Here is a 24761-nt window from a genome sequence, read left to right as displayed (position 1 = left end):
TGATCAAAGAGCCGTTAGAACTTGATTGAGATGAAGATGATCTTCACTGATTTTGGCCTAAGATATTTGATTCCAAATGGGTTGGACCTGGGCAAGAAAATCATTCACAGATTGACCTGCCTCTTGTTTCAAATTATGAAGAGTAGTCCACAACTGATAATTGTGGGCAAGTCCAGTGGTCTGATATCGATTAGCTAAAAAATCCCAGATTTCTTTTGCAGCGTCATAATTAGCAAATTAGATGTGGATGGACGAGACAAAGGTATTGCGAAACCAGGTGATGATCTGATGATTTTTACTATCTCAATCCTCAAGACGGTCAGCAAATTTTGCATCAGTTTCATCATTCTCTCTTGTCGGTGTAGTGATATCTCCGGTAACAATACGCCAAAGCTTGCGACCTATCAAAATGTTAGTAGTATGCCCTAGAGCATATCATTTAGTATGTATCTTGTACATATTTTTAATAATAAAAGGCATTTCCACTTTTCCGTTTACATAATATATTTATGTGTAATAGAAAAGGTCCATTGATATTTTGTTAGAAATATTATTCTTAAGTTGTTAAGAATATGAGTGACAATATTTCTAGCACAAAGTATCATAAATAGGTTCACAATCGAGGATACTTCATAATAAGGACATGACTTATCCAGAAAGATTGTATTCATGTTTGTTCCCAAGTTATTTATATGAGATATAAATAAGATGGAATGGTGAGTCTCATGCCATATAACAAACATGATAGGCACTTATAAATGATAAGTAGGCCGAACCAGTGACACTTATGACAAGCACATGGAGTTTACTCTTGTCAATGTTTTGTCATAAATCATATCGCATATAATCTTTAGACTGAGATAGCACGCTTATCTTGTATATAGGTAGTTTGAGTTTGATCTGCTTTCATACTTGTACTATGTATGGGTATATGGGCATGTGTTGGCTCCGCTAGTTATATATGGAGGTAGGTGTTGATCAAGAAGGAATCTGTTCCTCTAAGTAAATAGAGATAAAATCCTATGTTCATTTAATTGTTCTTGATGTTTCAAGTTCTGGCCAGACAAATAGATTTATTCAGAAAAGAGTTTACGATGAGAAAATCTTTTAATCAAGAACTGGAATTAAAAGAGAACATAATATTCATAGCAAATGGAGTTTGACATAAACCATGACTCACTTTGAGTTGGGATTTTGTAATGTGAGAGATTCTAGTGCATGGTAACATATGATTATAGGTTCATTTAAGGTAAATCTTATTACTAATTGGGTGGCCATGGCATGCTATGCTAGGTGTTAACCATGGTCTATGAGGTTCATAAAATGATTTAGAGAAATCATTTATGGTAAGAAAGAGTTCGATGATATTAAGAGTTGATATCATGTCTCATTGCCAATTAGTGATGAGCCTAGTAAGTCACACACATACACAAGTTATCACCTATTTAAATATGATTTAATTAATTAATTAAAGAGTTTAATTGATTAATTAAATAGATTTGGTTTGCAATAAAATTGCAAAGTCCCTAGCATGACTTGAAACCAAATCTAGATTATTGGATGTGTAGTATAAATTAAATTTATATTTAAAGTGTTTAAATATGAATTTAATTGATGAGAAATTAATTAATAGAGATTAATTAATTAATTTATATTTGATATAAATTAATTAGAAGAAGAAAATAATTATTTTGGGTTAAGAACTCAAAATTAAGACACAGGGGCTTTTTGGTCATTTTTCAGTGTGACACGTGGCACCATGAGATGGTGACACATGGCATAACACATAAGCTTGCCAAATATTTTTAATCATGTAAGATGATTAAAATCAAGATTAAATATAGGTTTGACACTTGGCACAATGTGATTGGGTCACTTAAACCTAGAGCTAATCAAAAGGTGACATGTGGCTAGGGTTTAATGTGTTAACCTAGCTATTTAAGTGGGGTTATGAAAAGAAAACACAACCAGCAGCCTCTCCTCTCATATGTCACGCCACTTTGAGCCTCTCCAGCTATTTCTCTTCATCTCTCATCAATTCAAAGAGATTAGCCATCAATCTCTTGAATTAAGAACACTAGAAATTGTTTCTAGTGTCTGCTTTGCATCTCTAATCTCTTAAAAGGCAGAACTTGAATTTCTAATTAATAGAAAAGGCTTTAGAAGCTGTTCAAGGGCTGCCATAGGTGTTCTTGGTGTGGACAAGCTAGAGGGACAACATCCGGTGTCCTCAAGACGAATCTCAAAGGCGCAGACACTGCAGTTGCATCAAGAGGTTAGTGTAATCGTTCTTGATTTAATCTAGGTTCTAAAATTAATCTGATTAATTTTAAAATCTTAAATGGCAAATACAGATCCAAAAACATATTAAAAGAGTTTTAATATGTTGTTTATCATTGAAATCAAATAGATAAAAATAAATCTTGCATGGTGCTTGTGACCCTAGGTGAAAATTTTTGAATTCAATGGTATAATCTTGTGTTTTTCACGCCTGCCTCCTTCAATTGGTATCAGAGCCACTATATTTGCCATTTAGATTGTTGATTATATAATTTAATTGTGTGTTTGATCATGAGATCAAGAGATTCATTGCTGGTTGGATCATGAGATGTGGCGTCACACATGGAGAAGCCACCATTGGTGGCAGCAACAATGGTTCCATGGGTGATTCAAGGTTTGGCTTTTAATTCTGCAATTGTTGTATGATCTAAGGCCTATTCTTTGACTAATTAAAGTGTTTAATTAGTTGTTTTAATCACACAATTAAATTATGATTCAAATCAGAATTTTAAAAAAATGTTTGAATGTGATTGAAATCTGAATTTTAAAAGTTGTTTGAATGAGATTCAAATCTGAATTTTTAAAGTTGTTTGAATCATATTTAAATCTGATTTTTTAAAATTGATTCAATAAAATTCAGATCTGATTTTTTAAAAATATTTGAATGTGATTCAAATCTGATTTTTTAAAAAATGTTTGAATGTGATTCAAATCTGAATTTTTGAAGTTGTTTGAATGTGATTCAAATCTGAATTTTTAAATTTGTTTGAATGAGATTCAAATCTGAATTTTTAAATTTATTTGAATCATATTCAAATCTGGAATTTTAAGTTGAATATGAGATATTCAATTTAATTTAAGAATGTATGTTTTATTTAATTGTTAAATAGTGATATGCATGATGGATGATCATGGACTATAAAAGACCAATGTGATTGGATTTATTTCTTTTATGTTTCTTTGGGATTGTAAATTAATTAATTTATTTTAATTTATTTTGGGCATGTATTATTAAGTTTGTAATATTTTTGGGTTGTAATTTCATTTATTTAAGTTCTTGTAAATTCGCCTTGGTATGCCAAGGATTACTATGTAATATTGGATTGCAAGAAGTTCAAGGAGGTCAAGAGCATTGGTGGGACCAGTGGGAGGAATTCAATATCAAGTGTTGATTATGTACTCCTTCAGCAACTCTTGTAAAATGAATGAATGAAATGCACCTAGGAATGCCCGATTCAATTCTTGGTGGCTCGAATTGAATCCCTTAGAAAGTCCATGATCATACCATATTTATTGCTTATCCATGAATGCATGAGATGTATGGGAATGTATGCAATTATATGATATATGCATGCTAAATGGATAATGTGCAAAGTGAGACCTTAATAGTAATTAGGATGGCTATAAAATCTTCCAAACAAATGATTAAGTTGGAAATGCTATAATTAAAGTAATTATAACATAAGCCCTCCATTGGGGCAATTATTTTAAGAAATTTTAAATAGTTGCATGAGATGCAATTAATTTAAGAGATTTTCTTAAGAATAATTGTTAAGCATGAGATGTTGTAAATATGTAAATGGTTTGGTGGCCAATATTGGATGTACCTGAGGACATTAAAATTATTTGCATAATTATCGCTCAATGGGATCAACTTAACTAATGCAAGATAAGTCAATATTGGATGTACTGAGATTTTGAGCATTAGGGGCTAGTAAAGGATTGAACCTCACATGAGATGTGATGGGCAAGGAGTTGCTCACTTATAGTTTATTGTAATTCCAATAATGGATGTACTGAGGATGATCAATAGAATTATAAGAATTCAATCACCCACTAGAAATCCATCCAACTAGGATTTCCGTTTTTCTACTTTGGAAGTGTAGGATTCGCTAAGTTAGTGGGAGGACCAATTTGATTAAAAGACCATAATCATTTTGGTTAATTACATGATACATTTACTAATTAATCTGGTTATTTTCTCAGCTTAATTTTACGATAAAAATGAGCACAAAACAACCACCACCATCCAATATCCTTGCAAGCATACTTGATCACAACAGTTGACAGGACCTAACTGTCTGATTGGCTAAGAAATTTGAAACTTGTCTCGAACCTTGAACATATAGGATATGTTCTATATTCAAATGTTCCTGGTCCCTTACCTCCAGAGGCCACACAAGAGGAACATGATACTTTGGACAAGTGGAAGGAGCATGATATGAGAGCTAAGTTACATGCTTGCTTCCATGAGTAATGAGTTCTGAAGCAACATGAGAACATGCAGAGTGCTAGTGAGATCCTCCTTCACCTACAAGAGTTGTATGGTGAGCACAGCAGAATGCTAGGTATGAGATATCTAAACAGCTTATTCCGTATGAGGATGTCCGAGGGATGTAATGTTGGGGATCATGTCCACAAGATGATTCACTGATTGAGCAGCTTGGAACATCTTGACTTCAACATGGATTTCCAACTACAAACGGATTTGATCCTTCAGTCCTTCACGAGTCTTTTGGAAATTTTGTGACAAATTTCCATATGACTAAACAGAATGCACCTTAGCCGAATTACTCAACATGCTGGTTATTGCCCAAAAGAATATGCTGTGCAATAAAGGAAAAGAGGTAGCTTTGGTTGCATCTTCTTCACTGGAAAGTCCAACAAGAAGAAAGGCAATAAGAAAAAGAAACCTCGATTCTGGTCCTTCCAAGAAAATAGCTAAATGTAAAAGGAAGACTAAAGTCGATGAAGGCAAAGGAAAGTGTTTCCACCGCCAAAAGGATGGGCACCGGAAAAGGAACCGCCTGAGTATCTTGCTTCTCCAAGGACAAGAAGGATACACCTTCTAAGGTATGTCCATATCTTGTTATTTAGATTCTGATGATACTTATAGTTCATCTACAGCTTGGGTTTTAGATATCGGTGCCGCTTCTCACATTTCTAATGATATGCAGAACTAGCAAACAAGAGTACTTGCATTCTCAAGATATTAGAGTCGGATTGGCAATGGCTTAACTGTTGAAGCTTTAGCCATAGGATCTAAATCTTTTACATGTTTGGACATGTTTTGTGTTTGGATAATATTTTATATGTACTGATGCTTTTAAGAACATCATTTCTATATCTAGTTTGACTAGAAATGGCTATGAATTTCAGTTCACAGATGATGTTTGCAATATTTATTTTGGAAATAAATATGTTGGTTCGGTTATATGAATGATGGTCTTTATTATTTGGATAATAATGACAAACACAAAATGAATGCAAGTGATCTAAAAGAATACAATGCCATGGTGAAAACCAACTCAAGTTCAAAATATATTTGGCACTTAAGGTTATGTCATGTTGAGAAGATAGGATTGCAAAATTGGAGAAAATGGGGATTCTATCCTCATTGGGCTCGAGCCTACTCCAACTTGTGAATCTTGCCTTCAAGGCAAATGACTAGATCACCCTTTGTTGGACAAGGGCTAAGAGTGAAAATATTTTGGAACTAATACATAGTGATGTATGTGGTCCGTTTAAAGAAATGGCTAGAGGGGCTTTCATTATTTTATTACCTTTTGATGATAAATCAAGGTTTGGGTATTTGTATTTGATGAAATACAAACATGAATCCTTTGAAAAGTTCAAAGAATTTAAATCAAGTAGAAAATCAAACAGAAAAAATATTAAAGCTCTTCGATCGATCGTGGAGGTGAATATTTGAGTAATCGAATTTGATGAATACTTGAGAGAGCATGGCATTGTTTCTCACCGACTCCTCCAGAACGCCACACCTGAATGGTGTATCCGAAGGAGAAATCGTACTTATTGGATATGGTACGTAGTATGATGAGCTATACCGATATGCCAATCTTCTTTGGGGATTTGCGTCGAATAAGCTTTGTATATTCTGAATAGGATTCCATCAAAATCGCTTTCTTCCACACCTTATGAGATATGGCATGGAAGAAAACCAAGTCTTAAGCATGTTAAGATTTGGGGTTGTCCAAATTATATCAAAAAGTCAACACCGATAAATTGGAGACCAGATTCCAAAAGGTCGATTTGTTGGATATCCAAAAGATAGTTTTGGATATTATTTTTATTTGCCTACTTCACAAAAGGTTGTGATAAGTAGAGATGCCACATTTCTTGAACAACGCTTGTTCAAGAAGGAGGCAAAGGAAGGCAAATAGAGTTAGAATTGGAGAATTCGACCAACCAATGCATCGATGGATATAGATCCTTCTAGTCAACCTATACCCATTGATGAAACATCTACACTGTTCCTCGTAGAACAACCAGTATCTCACCCACGGTGAGAGATGGTTTTCTTCATGAAGAAGAACAAGAGTTGTCTACTCATGAAGAAGTAGATCATGGAGATGATCCACTTACCTATGAAGAAGCTATATCGATATAGACTCTTCAAAATGGATTGATGCTATGAAATCCGAGATTGATTCCATGTATAAGAATCAAGTTTGGGATCTTGTTGACCCACCTAAAGGTATTGTACCTATAGGGAACAAATGGGTTTTCAAGAAGAAAATTGGTTACGATGGAAAGGTAAAGACCTATAAGGCAAGGCTAGTAGCGAAGGGTTTCGCCAAAGGCAAGGAATAGACTATGAGGAGACTTTCTACTTTGTTGCCATGCTTAAATCAATTAGGATTTTATTAGCAATAATGCATACTATGATTATGAGATTTGGCGGATGGATGTCAAAGCGGCTTTTCTCAATGGATACATTGAAGAAAACATTTTCATGGAACAACCTAAGGGATTTGAATCCCAAGATGGTTCCAAGGTATGCAAGCTAAAGCGATCCATTTATGGGTTGAAACAAGCTTCGAGGAGTTGGAACATCCGTTTTGATGAAGCCATTAAATCTTTTGGTTTTATCAAAAATGAGGATGAGCCATGTGTATATAAGAAGGTTAGTGACAAGCTATCACTTTCCTTGTCTTATATGTGGATGACATACTGTTGATGGGTAATGATACGGTATGTTGACGACTATAAAGGTATGGTTGTCAAATACATTCTCCATGAAAGATTTAGGGGAGGCAACCTATATTCTTGGGATTCGCATCTATAGAGATAGAGCGAAAAGAATAATTGGTTTATCCCAAAGTCTATACTTGGAAAAGGTGTTAAAGAGGTTTAACATGCTTGATTCCAAGAGAGGATTGTTACAGTGAGACATGGTATCCACCTTTCTAAAGAGATGTCTCCAAAGACACCGAAGAAAGAGATAAGATGGCCAGATTCCATATGCTTCGCTATTGGAAGTTTAATGTATGCAATGTTGTGTACTAGGCCTGATATCGCATATGCTATTAGTTTGACTAGCGGTATCAATCCAATCCAGTTTGGAACACCGATAGTCACAATAATATTCTTAAGTACTTAAGAAGAACTAAGGATTTATTCTTGATTTATGGAGGTGGAGACTTGCAATTGGATGGTTATACCGATTCGATTTCCAATCGATATCGATGATAGAAAGTCTACCTCTGGATATGTGTTCATTTGTAATGGAGGTGCGATCGGTTGGAAGAGTTCCAAACAGAGCACGCATTGCAGATTCCACTCATCGAGGTCGAGTATATTCTCGCATCGATGTCGCAAAAGAAGTCGCTTTGGATAAAGAAGTTCGTGATGAACTTACGGTAATTCCTTCCATTGAGTCATAGCTCCATTACATCGTGACAACAATGGAGCGATCATATAGGCTAAGGAACCAAGGTCTCACCGTAAATCCAAACACATAGAAAGGCGCTACCACATTATCGAGAAATAGTTGGACGAGGCGATGTAGCCATGCAGAAAATAGCATCACCGAAAATCCGGTGATCCATTCACTAAGCCTATGTCACAGACTCGCTTAGACCGACATCTTGAGAAGATAGGTCTAAGATATTGTAATGAATGGCTCTAGTGCTAGTGGGAGATTGTTAGTAGTATGCCCTAGAGCATATCATTTAGTATGTATCTTGTACATATTTTTAATAATAAAGGCATTTCCACTTTTCCGTTTACATAATATATTTATGTGTAATAGAAAAGGTCCATTGATATTTTGTTAGAAATATTATTCTTAAGTTGTTAAGAATATGAGTGACAATATTTCTAGCACAAAGTATCATAAATAGGTTCACAATCGAGGATACTTCATAATAAGGACATGACTTATCCGTAAAGATTGTATTCATGTTTGTTCCCAAGTTATTTATATGAGATATAAATAAGATGGAATGGTGAGTCTCATGCCATATAACAAACATGATAGGCACTTATAAATGATAAGTAGGCGAACCGGTGACACTTATGACAAGCACATGGAGTTTACTCTTGTCAAGGTTTTGTCATAAATCATATCAGTGCATATAATCTTTAGACCGGAGATAGCACAGTTATCTTGTCTATAGGTCGTTTGATTTAGATACTGCTATCATACTTGTAATGGGTCTGGGTATATGGGAATGTGTTAGCTCGCTAGTTATATATGGAGGTAGGTGTTGATCAAGAAGGAATCTGCCTCTAAGTAAATAGAGATAAAATCCTATGTTCATTTAATTGTTCTTGATGTTTCAAGTTCCCGGCCAGACAGATAGATTTATTCGTAAAAGAGTTTCGATGAGAAAAATCTTTTAATCAAGAACTGGAATTAAAAGAGAACATAATATTCATAGCAAATGGAGTTTGACATAAACCATGACTCAAATTGAGTTGGGATTTTGTAACAGAGAGATTCTAGTGCATGGTAACATATGATTATAGGTTCATTTAAGGTAAATCTTATTACTAATTGGGTGGCCATGGCATGCTATGCTAGGTGTTAACCATGGTCTATGAGGTTCATAAAATGATTTAGAGAAATCATTTATGGTAAGAAAGAGTTCGATGATATTAAGAGTTGATATAATGTCTCATTGCCAATTAGTGATGAGCATAGTAAGTCACACAAATACACATGTTATCACATATTTAAATATGATTTAATTAATTAATTAAAGAGGTTAATTGATTAATTAAATAGATTTGGTTTGCAAAATTGCAAAGTCCCTAGCATGACTTGAAACCAAATCTAGATTATTGGATGTGTAGTATAAATTAAATTTATATTTAAAGTGTTTAAATATGAATTTAATTGATGAGAAATTAATTAATAGAGATTAATTAATTAATTTATATTTGATATAAATTAATTAGAAGAAGAAAATAATTATTTTGGGTTAAGAACTCAAAATTAAGACACGAGGGCTTTTTGGTCATTTTGCAGTGTGACACGTGGCACCATGAGATGGTGACACATGGCATAACACATAAGCTTGCCAAATATTTTTAATCATGTAAGATGATTAAAATCAAGATTAAATATAGGTTTGACACTTGGCACAATGTGATTGGGTCACTTAAACCTAGAGCTAATCAAAAGGTGACATGTGGCTAGGGTTTAATGTGTTAACCTAGCTATTTAAGTGGGGTTATGAAAAGAAAACACAACCAGCAGCCTCTCCTCTCATATGTCACGCCACTTTGAGCCTCTCCAGCTATTTCTCTTCATCTCTCATCAATTCAAAGAGATTAGCCATCAATCTCTTGAATTAAGAACACTAGAAATTGTTTCTAGTGTCCTGTTTGCATCTCTAATCTCTTAAAAGGCAGAACTTGAATTTCTAATTAATAGAAAAGGCTTTAGAAGCTGTTCAAGGGCTGCCATAGGTGTTCTTGGTGTGGACAAGCTAGAGGGACAACATCTGGTGTCCTGAAGACGAATCTCAAAGGCGCAGACACGCTGCAGTGCATCAAGAGGTTAGTGTAATCGTTCTTGATTTAATCTAGGGTTCTAAAATTAATCTGATTAATTTTAAAATCTTAAATGGCAAATACAGATCCAAAAACATATTAAAAGAGTTTTAATATGTTGTTTATCATTGAAATCAAATAGATAAAAATAAATCTTGCATGGTGCTTGTGACCCTAGGTGAAAATTTTTGAATTCAATGGTATAATCTTGTGTTTTTCACGCTTCCGTTCCTTCACAAAAAACTTTTCATTCCTTGAACCCAAAGATTATAGTTGGAACCAGTCAGAACTGTTACAATAAGTTTTGAAATATCATATTTCTCCATTGATAACAAGATGAGGAGAAAAAAAAATGGTATAATAACAAGAATGAAAGAATGAACCAGAACAGGTTGTAGAGAGAGAAGAGTGACCCCAGAAACTAGAAATAAAAGCTTTACGGTTCTGATACTATGTTATAAGAAAGAATACAAGTAATGAAGGAAATGATTGTGTATTTGTCTGTGTCTTATTTACAGAGATATTACATCTATTTATACATGAGAATATGAGCTAATTTAGACATGAATAATAATTGCTATAATTATGCTACACAAATCTCCTATAATCATGCTAATTGCTATAATTATGCTACACAAATCTTCTATAATCATGCTAATTGCTATAATTATGCTAACAAACATTATTAGTGTAACACCCCTATTGCATAGCCTGGTATATTTCACTGTTTCGATGACTGGTATCGGTCTGGACAATTAAGGGGATTAAAACCACATCTAAGACAACTAGATAAGCCCTAAACATAAATAATTAGTAATTGTCAATTAGTTAAGTATAAATAAGAAAAACAGAACATAAGAGATTAAATGAGCCAAGAGTCACAGCGATGGGTGACCTTCTCGGGAAGGACTGCAAAGTCGATTTAAACTCAAATTTCGAACTGTAAAATATGACGCTGCGGTCCTTAGGACTATTGCGAACTTATTGGAAAAGAGAAAATCACAAAAAAGAATTGTTAAGCCGGTCAAATAATTAGGTCAGGGATCCGAAAAAAATATTGAATTATTTGCAAATCGGATCGAACCGGCGAGAGGCAATTTGGTCAATTGACCCCGAGAGCTGTCTCATGATCTAATTGTGAAATAAAATCACAGAAAAGAAAATTTAGGAATCAAGAATTAAATTAAAGAACTAATGGAAAAATAAATAGAAAAAAAAAAGAAAAAGGAAAAGTGAAAAGTGATGACATCTTGCATGACATCATGCATGATGCAATAAACACTAAATTAAAAAAAAAAATTGGAGAATTAGTGGTCTTCCATAAGGATAAATACATAAAAGAAAAAGAAAAGAAAAGAAAAAAAAAAGGAGAGTCTTCTTCATTTGCCGTCCCTCTCTCTCTCACTCTCTCCCTCACCCATAAACCTCCATTAGAGCTCTTTTGTGAGCTTTAAAATAACAAAATTCCACCATAGAAAAGTAACCTACCATAGATAAAACTTGTTTGGGCAACTAGAAAGGAAGGTGCAAGGAAAAAAAAGAAAAGAAAACTTGAAGGAAAGGAAGAAGAAAATTCTGCATTCAAGGTTAGTAAGTTCACTTCAAATTTTTAGTTTAATTAAAGTATTTATAGCATAAAGAACTTATAAATATGCTTAAAATGAAATGAAAACATCCTTGGGGAACAAGAGTAAATTCCGGCCAGCTAGGGTTTGTGATGGAAATGTTTGTGTTTTGATTGAATTAATTATGTTAGGAAGCTTAATTGAGTGATGGAGTAATGTTAATATGCTTTGAATTAGTTAAATGTAACAATTAGTGTAGTTAGGGTTTTGGCACCTAGGGTTTGGAATACAAAAATTTGGAAAAGTTGTCAAATGGTGTGTTTGACCTTGTTTGAGGTGAGAAATGGTCATTTGTGACCAATTGGGGTATGTTGGAAGTGTTGGAAGTGAGTGGAGATTCGGATTGGATGTGGGCAGTATGCAGCAGCATGACCTAGGTCCCTTTCAGGGACCAAAACTGAAAATGTACAAGCCTAATTGGTGTGAGGCCAATTCGGAATGAAACTAGACACAAAATGACACATTTTTCATTTAGGAATCATGCTCAAAAAGTGACTAAAACCTAGTGAACATATTGACCAAATCCGGATTAGGCAATCTGACCTGTATAAAAATGACCAAATGAACAGTGTTTGTTCATTTGGCCATAACTTGGGCTAGGCAGGTCTAAATGACCTGAAATTTTACGAGTACAAAACTGAGATATATATCTAAAACTTTCATGAAGAACACAAACCCAAATTATGCCCTTAACCAAGTCATTTAGTCACCCAAAATTGGTGACCTAAAACTACCAGAACCCAGAAATTTGCCCAGAAATCTAGGTAAGTCTAATCCGGCAACCATGATTCAAATGGCTATAACTTGAGCTACAAAACTCCAATTAGAGTGATTTATAAAGGAGAATAAAGTTAAGACAATAAGGAACAATTTCTATTGAGAAAACTTAGCCAAACTCTAACAGCAAAATAACCAATGGAACAGTGCAACATAAGACACTAAAACTGAAAATGTGAAATTTTGCCTAAAAGAATTAAGTTTTGGGTAAACAAATAAAACCAACAAAATAGGTAACCAAAATGTGGTATGTGGGTGAAATTAGAATTCCCATACCTATTAAGCCTTAGAAAGTCAATAAATTGACTTGAATAGTATAGTGAATAGTAACCCCGAAACACAAATTTTAAATAACGTCAAGTTTAGCATATTAAAGCTAGGTAAAAGTAAATTTGAAATTATTTTTGGATTTATGATAAGTTATGATACTGAAACACTGTGAAACTGTGTGTTTCAGTGGAAAAGAATACCTGGAAAGAACCCGAGGGATCGAGTCAAGGCCAAGAGGCGACTCGTATAAGGTTTGTGCACAACATAGAATTGTGAATGAATTGAAATATTGAATTGTGATATCATTGTCTTGAAATATTTATTATGCTTTTAATTTAAATTGTTGAAAGCTTAATTGTATATATTTGAAATGGCATCAAATGTTTAGTAAATTGTTAAGATAGTTTTGAAACCACAGTGTCATGACCATATATTTAAATACCTCACTAGCATGACTAGTGGGGGAAATCGCTGATTTTGATTCCTTCTCCGTCAAGTGTTGAGGTGTGTGCCAGTAGAAGAAGAAAAAGAATGGGTTCCCATATATTTGAGCTAGCTAGCCTTGTGATGTGACTTCTCTTTAGCCTCTGGCTCCTGAGATGATATTTGTTTTGAATGGCATGATATAACTGTGTATTTTTATGAAATTTGTTTTGAGACTTTTGAAATAAAATTGTTGGATTAAATGCATCTAAATCATGTTTTGTATTTATTTCTCTTATTCAATTTAATTTTTGAATAAGTATGATTTAAATTCTGCATAAATGTTATTTTAGTATGTTGTGCACCACTGAGTCCTAGTACTCAGCGATGGCTGTTATTCCTGTTGCAGATATAGAGACTAGAGGAGCAACAGAGTGAGCTGCTGAGGATTGAGGAGCTACCTACTCTTAAGTCTATCGGGTATATTTTATACCCTAATTGTAAAAATTATTTTGATGCATGTAAATGTAGAAAATGGTCATGAGCAGTTGTATAGAGTTGTATAAAACTTGTAATAAATTTTAGTTTTGTTTTTTCTTAATGTAAATTTTTATAATGATGTCTATAAATTGTTTTATCTTTAATGAAATATGAATGGAAGTATTTTGTTTTAATTTGCAAAAATTGAATTATAGTATTTTGATGATGTTGAAGAGTAATGATGTTGAAATTAGTTGGGATGGTTGTGGAATTGATGAAGTTGTTGAGATAAATCATTAGAAGTGCTTTTTACAAGTATTTGAAGAACTGTTTTCTCAAAATACAGATGGCACTCTATCGAAATTTCTATAAAATTTGCGGAAAAATAAAATGGAACAAAAATTTTAACTAGTTTTCAAACTCTAATTAAATGTTTTAATACCTAGTAGAAAATGCTCACCACTTATGAAAGTAAGAAAATTGTTTTAAAATCCCTTGTAGGGTACTTAATGAGTTATCGGTAGGTGAAGTTCGGTAGTTCATTAGGTATTCTACGCGATCATGTTATGCCTTATAGAGGGGTAAGGTGTGACATGTTTTAGTGGTATCAGAGCAAATTTTTAAAGTATGTTTTAACTTGTGAATTTGTGTCTTTCCTTGTTAAGTACAACTGCTCAATGTCCTTATTTGTTACATACAGTGCATTACATCATAAATATGAACTGACGAAGGGAATCTCCTTGTGTTATTTGTTCAGGAGATATCCTACTCCATATTGAAATGGAAGAAGGGGATCACTCAGTTGAGCAATCTGTTGAAGCTGAGGCACAAGAGGAAGCCCCAGCTCTACAGAATGTTAGTGGGTCAGTAGCACCAGCCCCACAAATGCTGCAGTTTCCTGCACAGTTCACACTACAGATGGCGGCAATATTTCAACAAATGGCTAGGGGTATGCCTACTCAAGCTCCACCCCAGACTTTTGTGGTGCAACCTCAAGCTCCAGTCAGACAGTATGACAAGCTGTTGAAGTATGGGGCTACGGAATTCAAGGGTATAGTAGACCCTTTAGAGGCAAAGCAGTGGCTAGAGAGGATGGATCGAGTGTTCAAGAAGCTGCACTGCCCTGATGAGCTGAAATTTGAATACTCAAGATCACTACCGCAAGGATGCGTATGATTGGTGGAAGATCATCCTCACGGCTTGGTGAACCACCACTATCGACACAGGATGACTTCATCGAGAATTCGCATGTAAATACGTTCCAGATGCATACGTGGATCAGAAACTACAAGAATTTCTGAGTCTAAAACAAGGCAACAGAACAGTGGCAGAATATGAGAGGGAGCTCTCCTGCTTAAGCCACTATGCTAGGAATCTCCTTTCTATCAGCAAGGAAAGGTGCAAGAGATTTGAGATGAGTTTGAAGCCCAGCCTACGGATGCAAGTTGTGGGATTCAGACATAGTAATTTCTTAGAGCTCATCTCTCAGGCACTTGAGTTGGAAAGAATTGAATCAGAAGTGACCCCAGCAAAAGAAAAATTAGAAAAAGCTGAAAAACTAGAGAAAAACAAGGGGAAAAAGTCAATAGAGCCAAGTCTTAGTGGTACTTCTGGGAAGAGAAAGAAATTTAGGGGACCTAACAGAGGTCGAGGTGGAAGGTTTGGAAGGGGCAGATTCTCTGGACAGAGACCCCCTAGGTCTGGTCAACAGTCGAGCAGGGGTTCACAACCTCCCCGCCCCTGTGAGACTTGTGGCAAGATTCATGGGGGAGAATGCTATTGGGCAACAGGAGCCTATTTTAACTATGGAGGCAAGGGTCATATTGCAAAAGATTGCACTAGTGCTGCTAGATTCGGTCCAGCTCCTACAACTGTAGAAGGATCTATTCAGAGTCCTGCTCCCAGAGGTTCACAACCAGTTTACAGAGGAAGAGACAGAGGTAGAGGCACTACTTCCGGTAGTCAGGGTACTGTTGGTCAGTCAACACAAGTAAGTGCTTCAGCCAGAGTTTATATGATGAGACAGCGAGAAGAGGCTGAGACTTCTGATGTGGTAGCCGGTACATTCTCTATCTCTGATCAAGAAGTATTTGTGTTGTTTGATCCGGGCTCAACCCACTCATATTTTAGTGCTAGCATAGTCAGTTGACTTGCTATTCCGTGTGTCAAAATGGGTTTTTGTTACACTCATTTCATATAGGCATTTTAGGGTAGTTTTGCATCCATTTTGCCCTTATATTTTAGTATATTTTATGTTTTTAGCTTTATTTTAGCTTATTTGTTAAATTAAAATACTTTATATGTGATTTTTGTAATTTTGTTGTTTTTGATAGGATTTTGTGGCAAATCGAAGATCAATGAGTGCAATAGGAAGTGATTTGAAGAAATTTGGAGTTCTTTAAGCATGGAGGAAAGTTAAAGAAATCAAACCTTGAAAAAGCAAACCAGCCGAAATTTGCTTGAGGCTTTGCTTAAGATCATGCTTAGGGTAAAGCGGCAGTTGCTTAAGGTGCAAAGACAAGTCAAGCATTAGCGTAAAAGTCCATTTTACTCTAAGTCCGCCAAGATTTCTTGAAGGTCCGCTTAACCTTAAGCATGCGACTGTAAGTGAAATCGCTAAAAGTCGCTTAGGTTAAGCCAACCCTAAGCAGATCGCCTAACGTGAATAGTCTTTCGACTTGGATAATTTTACACCTCATTTCCTATCCACTCCTTGTCTTTTATTTGCTTTTAGGGCAACTTTTAGGGACCATATAAATTCATCATTTCCTTATTTTTGCCACAAGAGGAAGGGGAGGAAAAACAAAAAAGGAAAGAAAATTATATAGAAAGAGGGAGAGAAGACGCCATTCTCTCTAGGAAGAGGAGTCACAGACGAGTTTGGAGCTCCAGAAACCAGAGACCTTGGTTCTTCCACCTGGGTTTTCCCATTTCAGTCCTTTTATCATGTTTTTCTATATTCTTCCATCAATATTTCTTGTAAATACCATCATGAGTGAGTAATTTCTTTAGATTTCAGAGTTGGGAAATATGTCTTAGATTAATTTGTGGATTTGGACTGGGTATTTCCTTATTTTATATGAATATGAGTTTTGATTCCTTCCTTGTGTGCTTGATTTACTTGCCTAATGTTGGTACCCATTGGGTATTGTGTTAATCTTTGATTGAAGGACCGAAAGGTGAAAGTCATTGATAGGTAATCATGGATTGGAACTTAAAATCACCTAGATTTAGAAATAAACTAGGACTTTAAGAGGAATTAATTATTGGTTACAAAACTTAATGGGTTTTAAAGTAATCAAATACATACGAAAGTAGGTTTGGTTATTTTAGAATACACTTTGATTTGCTTGAAAAAGATATCAAAGGGATTTAGAATCAATTTCCTTCAAACTCTATTTTTCCCTAAAAATTGGAATGCCCAAGACAAATCCCAACAAATTTATGCATAAACCCCCAACTCTGGAATATCTTTTACCATAATTAGACTTTTGCTTAAATTACCCATTGTTAATTTTAGTTTAATTGTGAACTAGAATTAGAATTTATTTGTTTGCTCTTTACCCATTTCAATTGGATTAATCAATTTACCTTGCTCATTTACATTTACCATTTATTCATTAATCATTAGCCCAAATAATCGCTTCATTCATAGTTTAGTAATCAAACAAATCGTGGGAACGATACTTGATTCATCACTTTATTACTTGAGACGACCCATATACTTGCGGATAAGTCACATCAAGTTTTTGGCGCCGTTGCCGGGGATTTGATTTTTTGTTTGATATTAAACAATTGTTTGTTTGGTTAATTTGGGCATTTTATTTTATTTCTTTTTACCATTTTACTTTGAGAATTTGTTTATTTTTGTTTTTCAGGTGCTTTATTTTATGAGAAGGACAAAAAGTGAGGAAATCAATTTATTCTTTGACCCAGAAATAGAGAAGACAGCAAAAGCTTTAAGAGCAGAATCTAAGAGGAGAAAAGCTGAAATTAAGGATCAACAACAACAAGAAAGAGCACAAGAGCAAGAGGAATTATAAGAAGAAATGGCTAACAACAACAACAATAACAATAACAACCGCTCTGTGAAGGATCATGCCTATCCTAACATTGGAGATTTCATGCCAAGTATCACAAGACCAAGAGTAGAAGCCAATAATTTTGAACTGAAGCCTGCACTCTGTCAAATGGTACAACAAGCACAATTTGGAGGAAATCCAAGTGAAAGTCCACATGTGCATCTAGCACACTTTCTTGAGATCAGTGATATGTTGAAGATAAATGGAGTTTCTAATGATGCAATTCGGCTCAGATTATTTCCTTTTTCTCTGAAGGACCGAGCTAGAGAGTGGTTACATTCTTTGCCACCGGGTTCTATCACAACATGGGATGAACTTTCTCAAGCATTTTTAGCTCAATATTTTCCACAAGCAAGACAACTAAGCCGAGAAATGAGTGACTTCTTTTAAACCTAGAGATGATGAGAGCTTGTATGAAGCATGGGAGAGGTACAAGGATTTGCAAAGGAGATGTCCACATCATGGGATTCCTAAGTGGATGCTTGTTCAACAATTTTACAATGGAGTTTCACCAGCTATTAGAAGTACAATTGATGCATCTTCCGAGGTGACCTTATGGAGAAATCAAGATGAAGCTTTTTCCGCTCTTGATAAAATTGCTTATAACAACTACCAATGGAGTTGTGAGAGGAATGAGATCAAGAAACCACCGGTATGTTTGAGCTTGATGCCATGAATATGATTAATGCTAAGTTTGATGCTTTGACAAGGAAGATGGACAAGTCGAGCATGAAAGTAGATTCTTCACCGGAGGTTCTAGTAATTCAAGAGAAGTTGAGCCGCAAATGTCAATTGTGCAACAGATTTTTCTCGCACTTAATCAAGATTTTTCAAGTGAGCAAGTGGATTATGTGGGGAACTACAATCAAAGGCCGTGTGGTAACCCATTTTCTGCGACTTATGATCCAAAGATGGAGAAACCACCCCAATTTCTCTTGGGAGGTAGACAAGGGCAAAATCAGAATTTTCAAAGAACCTTACGGATATCAACAAAATCAATTTTCACAGAATAGAGGCCTCCCTCCTGGAATTTCTAAACCTCAAAATGCACCTGCTCCACCTCTACCACAACAAGCACAACTAGACAAGACAGCTAGATTGGAATCTATGATTGAAACTCTACTTGTGAGCCATCAAAGTCAATAAGAAATGATTTCTCAATTAGCATCTAAAGTGGATCAAATGGCAACACACAACAAGATGTTAGAGAATCAAATAGCTCAACAAGCTAGCTCTTCAAGTAACAAAGCATTTGGGAAGCTTCCTAGCCAAACTAGAAAATTCAAGGGAGCATTGCAAGGCTATTACATTGAGAAGTGGAAAATATTGAAGAATGGAGATAAAAAGATTGAAGAGGAAGTTGAAGAAAAGAAAAGCAGAGAAGGAGATGAACAAACAAGTTGAAGTTAGAATTGGAGCTGAGAAAGAAAATTCAGTGGAAGAAAAAGGAAGTAAGGAGAGGGAGAGCAAAGAGGAAGAACCTAAATATGTTGCACCTAAAGCCTACATGCCACCTTTACCATTCCCACAAAGGTTTCAGAAAGCGAAATTGGATAAACAATTTGGGAAGTTTTTGGAGGTATTGAAGTCTTTGCATGTGACTATTCCTTTCACTGATGCCTTAGCACAAATGCCTTCATATGCCAAATTTTTGAAGGAAATTTTATCTAACAAGAAGAAATTGGAGGAATTTGAGACTGTAGCTCTCACTAAGAAAGCAAAGGCTATTTTGCAAAATAAGCTTCCACCCAAACTGAAGGATCCTGGAAGTTTCTCCATACCATGTCACATTGGGGATATCAGTATAGATAAGGCTTTATGCAATCTTGGAGCCAGTGTTAGTCTGATGCCATTGTCTATCTATGAGAAAATGAAGATTGGACAAATGAAGTCTACTACCATATCACTACAGTTAGCAGATAGGTCTATTAAATTTCTAATTGGGATAGTTGAGAATGTTCCTCTGAAAGTTGGAAAATTTTTCATACCAGTGGATTTTGTGGTATTGGAGATGGAGGAGGATGTACACATTCCTATTATTCTTGGTAGACCTTTCCTTGCTACTGCTGGAGCTGTGATTGATGTAAAAAATGGGAGACTTACATTAGAAGTTGGGGAAGAGAAAGTTGAATTTAATTTGTTTCAAGCAATGAAAAAGAAAGATGATTCAAACTCATGCTTGAGAGTTGATGTGATAGATGAAGAGGTTAGAGAAGTGCTTAAAAAGCAACATCCTAAAGATCCCTTAGAAGCTTGTTTGGTTCATAACATCAAAAAAGGGGATGAGATTGAGGAAGCTGCAGAATATGCTACAATTTTGGAAGGAAATCCACCATTGCCTATGGTTGATATTGAAAAAATTGGGGACTTGAAGCAAGAAACAACTTCATCATCAAAGCTTGAGAAAAGTGAAGCACCAAAGGTAGAGTTGAAACCTCTTCCAACAAATCTCAGGTATGCTTTTCTAGATCAAAATTCTACATATCTTGTGATTGTTAGTGCTAAATTGACTGATTGTGAAGTTGAAAAATTATTGAGAGTTCTTAGGAAGCATAGAAGGATAATTGGTTATACCATTGATGATATTAAAGGAATACATCCTTCTGTGTGCATGCATAGAATTTTGTTGGAAAATGACCATAAAGCCTCTCGAGAATCACAAAGGAGATTGAATCCAAACATGAAAGAGGTTGTGAAAAGGAGATCTTGAAATTGCTTGATGCAGTATCATTTACCCTGCTTCGACAAAGAATTGGGTAAGTCCATTCATGTTGTACCTAAGAAAGGGGGCATCACAAGAGTGAAAATGAAAATGATGAACTAATACCTACAAGAATCAGAATCGGATGGAGAATGTGTATAGACTATAGAAAATTGAATAAGGCAACTAGAAAGGACCATTTTCCATTACCATTTATAGATCAAATGCTTGAGAGAGTAGCTCATCATTCTTATTTTTGCTATTTGATGGCTATTCAGTGGTTCTTTCGATCCCTATTCACCTGCATGATCAGGATAAAACTACCTTCACATGTCCTTATGGTACCTTTGCATACCGAAGGATGCCATTTGGACTATGTAATGCCCCTGCTACATTTCAACGATGTATGATGTCCATATTTTCTGACATGATTAAGGATATTATGGAAGTGTTCATGGATGATTTTTCTGTGTATGGTAAATCTTTTGATGAATGCTTATCTAATTTGTCTAAGGTTTTGCAGAGATGTGAAGAGTTCAATTTAGTTTTGAATTGGGAAAAGTGCCATTTTATGGTGCAAGAAGGAATTGTTTTGGGACATCTTGTGTCAAACAGGGGTATTGAGGTGGACAAAGCAAAGGTAGAAATTATTGAGAAAATGCCACCCCCAACATCTGTGAAGGGAGTGAGGAGTTTCTTGGGTCATGCTGGATTTTATAGGAGATTTATCAAGGATTTCTCTAAGATTTCTAAACCTCTTACCAATTTATTGAGTAAAGATGTGGAATTTAATTTTGATATTAATTGTATGAATGCTTTTTGCAGGATAAAGGAAGCTTTGATATCTGCTCCTATTATGCACCACCCGATTGGTCATTACCTTTGAGTTAATGTGCGATGCTAGTGATTATGCCATTGGGGCTGTTTTGGGACAAAGGAAAGATAAGAAAGTGTATGCAATATACTATGCAAGTAGGACCTTAGATGATGCTCAAATAAATTACTCTACTACAGAGAAAGAGTTTTTGGCAGTAGTATTTGCAGTAGACAAATTCAGTGTCCTATCTTGTGGATCTAAGGTCATAGTATACACAGATCATGCAGCTATCAAGTATCTCCTTCAAAAAGAGGCTAAACCTAGATTGATAAGGTGGGTGTTACTCCTTCAAGAGTTTGACTTGGAAATTAAAGATAAGAAAGGAGTAGAAAATGTGGTAGCGATCATCTATCTAGATTGAGGCAAGAACAAGGAGACAATTTGGGAAAAGAGCCCCAATAGATGATTATTTTCCGATGAGCAAATCGTTAGTAATCATGAATGCAAAAACACATTGGTATGCAGATTTTGTGAACTATCTAGTGTGTGGAATCCTTCCACTTAATTTAACATGGCAAAGAAAAGAAGAAATTTCTTTTGATGTGAAGGATTATGATTGGGAGGAACCATTTTTATTCAAGAGATGTGGAGATGGGCTGATTAGAAGATGTTTAGCTGATGAGGAGATAGGGAATGTTATCAAAGATTGCCATTCTTCACTTTATGGGGTTCATATGAGTGTGACAAAGATCGCAGAAAAAGTTCTTCAAGCAGTGGTTCTTTGGCCACACATGTTTAAGGATGTGAGGAAGTTTGTAAATGCATGTGATAGGTGTCAAAGGATGGGTAATATCTCAAAGAGAGATGAAATGCCCTCCAAAATATATTGGAAGTGGAATTATTTGATGTGTGGGCATTGATTTCATGGGACCTTTTCCATCGTCCTTGGGACACAAATACATTTTAGTTGGAGTAGATTATGTGAGCAAATGGGTTGAAGCTATACCATCTCCAACTAATGATGTAAGAGTTGTGATTAAATTCCTTAAAAAGTTCATTTTTACATGATTTGGAACTCCACGTGCCATTATAAGTGATGGAGGTTCTCATTTTTGCAACCATCAATTTGAAAGATTATTGCAAAAATATGGAGTGAAGCATAAGGTTGCAACACCCTACCATCCACAAACTAGTGGTCAAGTGGAGATCTCCAATAGAGAGTCAAAAGAATTCTTGAGAAAACAAAGGAATTGTTCAAGGAAAGATTGGTCACTAAAGTTAGATGATGCTCTTTGGGCCTATAGAAGCCTTTTAAAACTCCTATCTGAACTACCCCATTTAGATTGGTTTATGGGAAAGCTTGTCATTTACCTTTGGAGTTGGAGCATAGAGCATATTGGGCCATAAGGACACCGAACTTTGACTTAAAACTGCAGGAGAAAAAGAATGTCGCAACTAAATGAACTTGAGGAGCTTAGATTGGATGCTTATGAAAATGCCAAGCTTTACAAGGAAAGAACTAAGAGATGGCATGATAAGCATATTAGGAGGAAAGAATTTCAAGAAGGTGATGTTGTTCTCCTATATAACTCTAGGTTAAGGTTATTTCCAGGAAAATTGAAGTCAAGATGGTCAGGGCCCTACACTGTTATAAAAGTATACCCCTATGGAGCTGTTGAGTTAGGCAATGAGACCTCAGGGACTTTCAAAGTTAATGGGCAGAGATTAAAACACTATATTGTTAGAGAACCCATGCAAAAGTTTGTAGAGGTTTCATGGCTTGGTTCTCCAGTCAGGGATACTTAGGAGAATTGGAGTGGAAGGTCAAGCTTAAGACCTTAAACAAGCGCTTCTTGGGAGGCAACCCAAGCGTATCCTTTTATAGTAATTAATTTCCATTTAATTTCATTTCAGTTTTCACCCCCATTAATCTCAAAAGTGACATTTGTTTATCTTTTGTAGGTCATTCATGAAGATGGGGCAAGTTTACACTTGTGGCAAAAACAAAGAATTGAAGGGAAGCAAGTATAAGCAAAATTCTGCACTTTATGCAGTGCCTATGAACAGTAACACCTTTAAACTTATGCTAAATTGCTGATATTGCAATCTACTTGATAGCACATGTTTGATTTTGTGTTTTGTGTAAATTCTGTGAAATGCAACTTGAATGAGGATCAATTTTGATATTTAGGACTGATGAGAGCTTTATTGAAGTGCAAAAATAATGTTTGTTAAGTTTCACCTTTTAGTGTATATATAATTTTGTAGTCTGATAGGAATTTGCATGCTTTTGTTTGGAATTGCTGCTAATTTTTGAATTCTGCAGATTTTGGTTACTGTATACGCTACTGTTCATGCTGTTAAAAAGGTCAATTTCTACATCTTTTCTGCAATTCTTGATTGATTGGAACTTGTCCAAAATGCTGCTGAAAATGTGCTTTTGGTATAAGTAAAGAAAGGAGACCATTTCATTAAATGTGTACAAAGGTAGTTAAAATAGATGCCTAAATTGAAAAAAAAATGCTTGCATGAGGTAAATGAAAATATATGGTGTTTGATGAGTTCTAAGAGATTATGAACTTAAATCCCTCAATTTTATGGTGTTTGTGTGTATTTGGTAATTGCTGAGGGTCACAATAGCATTCCATAGCTCTTGGACTGATTTTGGTAAGCAAAACCACGATTTTTCCCAAAACCTGCCGAAACTTGCTGATGACATTGCTTGTCAAGCAAAGTCTTAAGCAAATTCTGCTGAACCTTATGCCTAACCCTAAGCATGGCCCAGAATACCACATGCCTACCCCACATTTTAAAAGGCCCAAGACTTCCGCCAATTTTCCAAAAGCTTCACCCACACTCCCGATAACCTCATCGACTCCTTTCTCACGCCATTTCTTCCGGCAATTTTTACAAGAAGCCGAAAGGTTTCTTCCTTTTCATTAAAATGGTAAGAACTAAAATGTGGTCTTCCCACAAACCCAAACTCAGTGGACTTCGACATTCTGTCAAATCAAAAATGGGTATTCCATCCTCATTACCCACAAACCCTAAGCCCAGCCCAGTCCGCCGCTCCCTCAGTCACCGCCACCACAAATGCCACCATTACCTCAATCGCCACCACCTCAGTCACCGCCACCACCCCCAAGCCAAATACCACCTTTCATTCCGCCGACTCCCCTCTCGCCGCAATCCGAGCCACAAAATGCAACACCAATTCCCGACACCCATTCCCGTAACTAGCGCTGAACTCGTGCCTACTCAAACGAGAACCCAAGGCAAAACAAAAAAGTCAAGTAAACTTAAGAAAACCCCTCGTTTGAAACTAAACGAGTACCCTCTATTCCTTTCGACTGAATTCTCCACCTCACCGCCCTCTCGAACCAATTAGCAAAAGGACTGTGTCTTCCTCACAAACTCCAAAGACCAAAGGACCCAAACACCAAGATCTCGCCTTCCTTGCAAACTCCAAAGACTGGCTCATCTGCAGATACTATAGAGGAGGT

The 24761-nt window shown here is 35.7% G+C and overlaps 1 non-coding gene across 1 annotated transcript; it reads right to left on the bottom strand.

The window, feature by feature from the left end:
• Positions 1 to 18103: 18103 nt before the first annotated feature.
• LOC131177058 (small nucleolar RNA R71) lies at positions 18104 to 18208 on the bottom strand. The gene has a single exon (XR_009146778.1). It is a non-coding gene; the product is annotated as a small nucleolar RNA R71 (small nucleolar RNA).
• Between the last annotated feature and the right edge of the window lie 6553 nt (positions 18209 to 24761).

Source organism: Hevea brasiliensis, unplaced genomic scaffold, assembly GCF_030052815.1.
Source record: "Hevea brasiliensis isolate MT/VB/25A 57/8 unplaced genomic scaffold, ASM3005281v1 Scaf315, whole genome shotgun sequence".
NCBI lineage: Eukaryota > Viridiplantae > Streptophyta > Magnoliopsida > Malpighiales > Euphorbiaceae > Hevea > Hevea brasiliensis.
The sequence above is the reverse complement of the archived record's forward strand: the minus strand, read 5'-3'. Positions and strand labels throughout refer to the sequence as shown.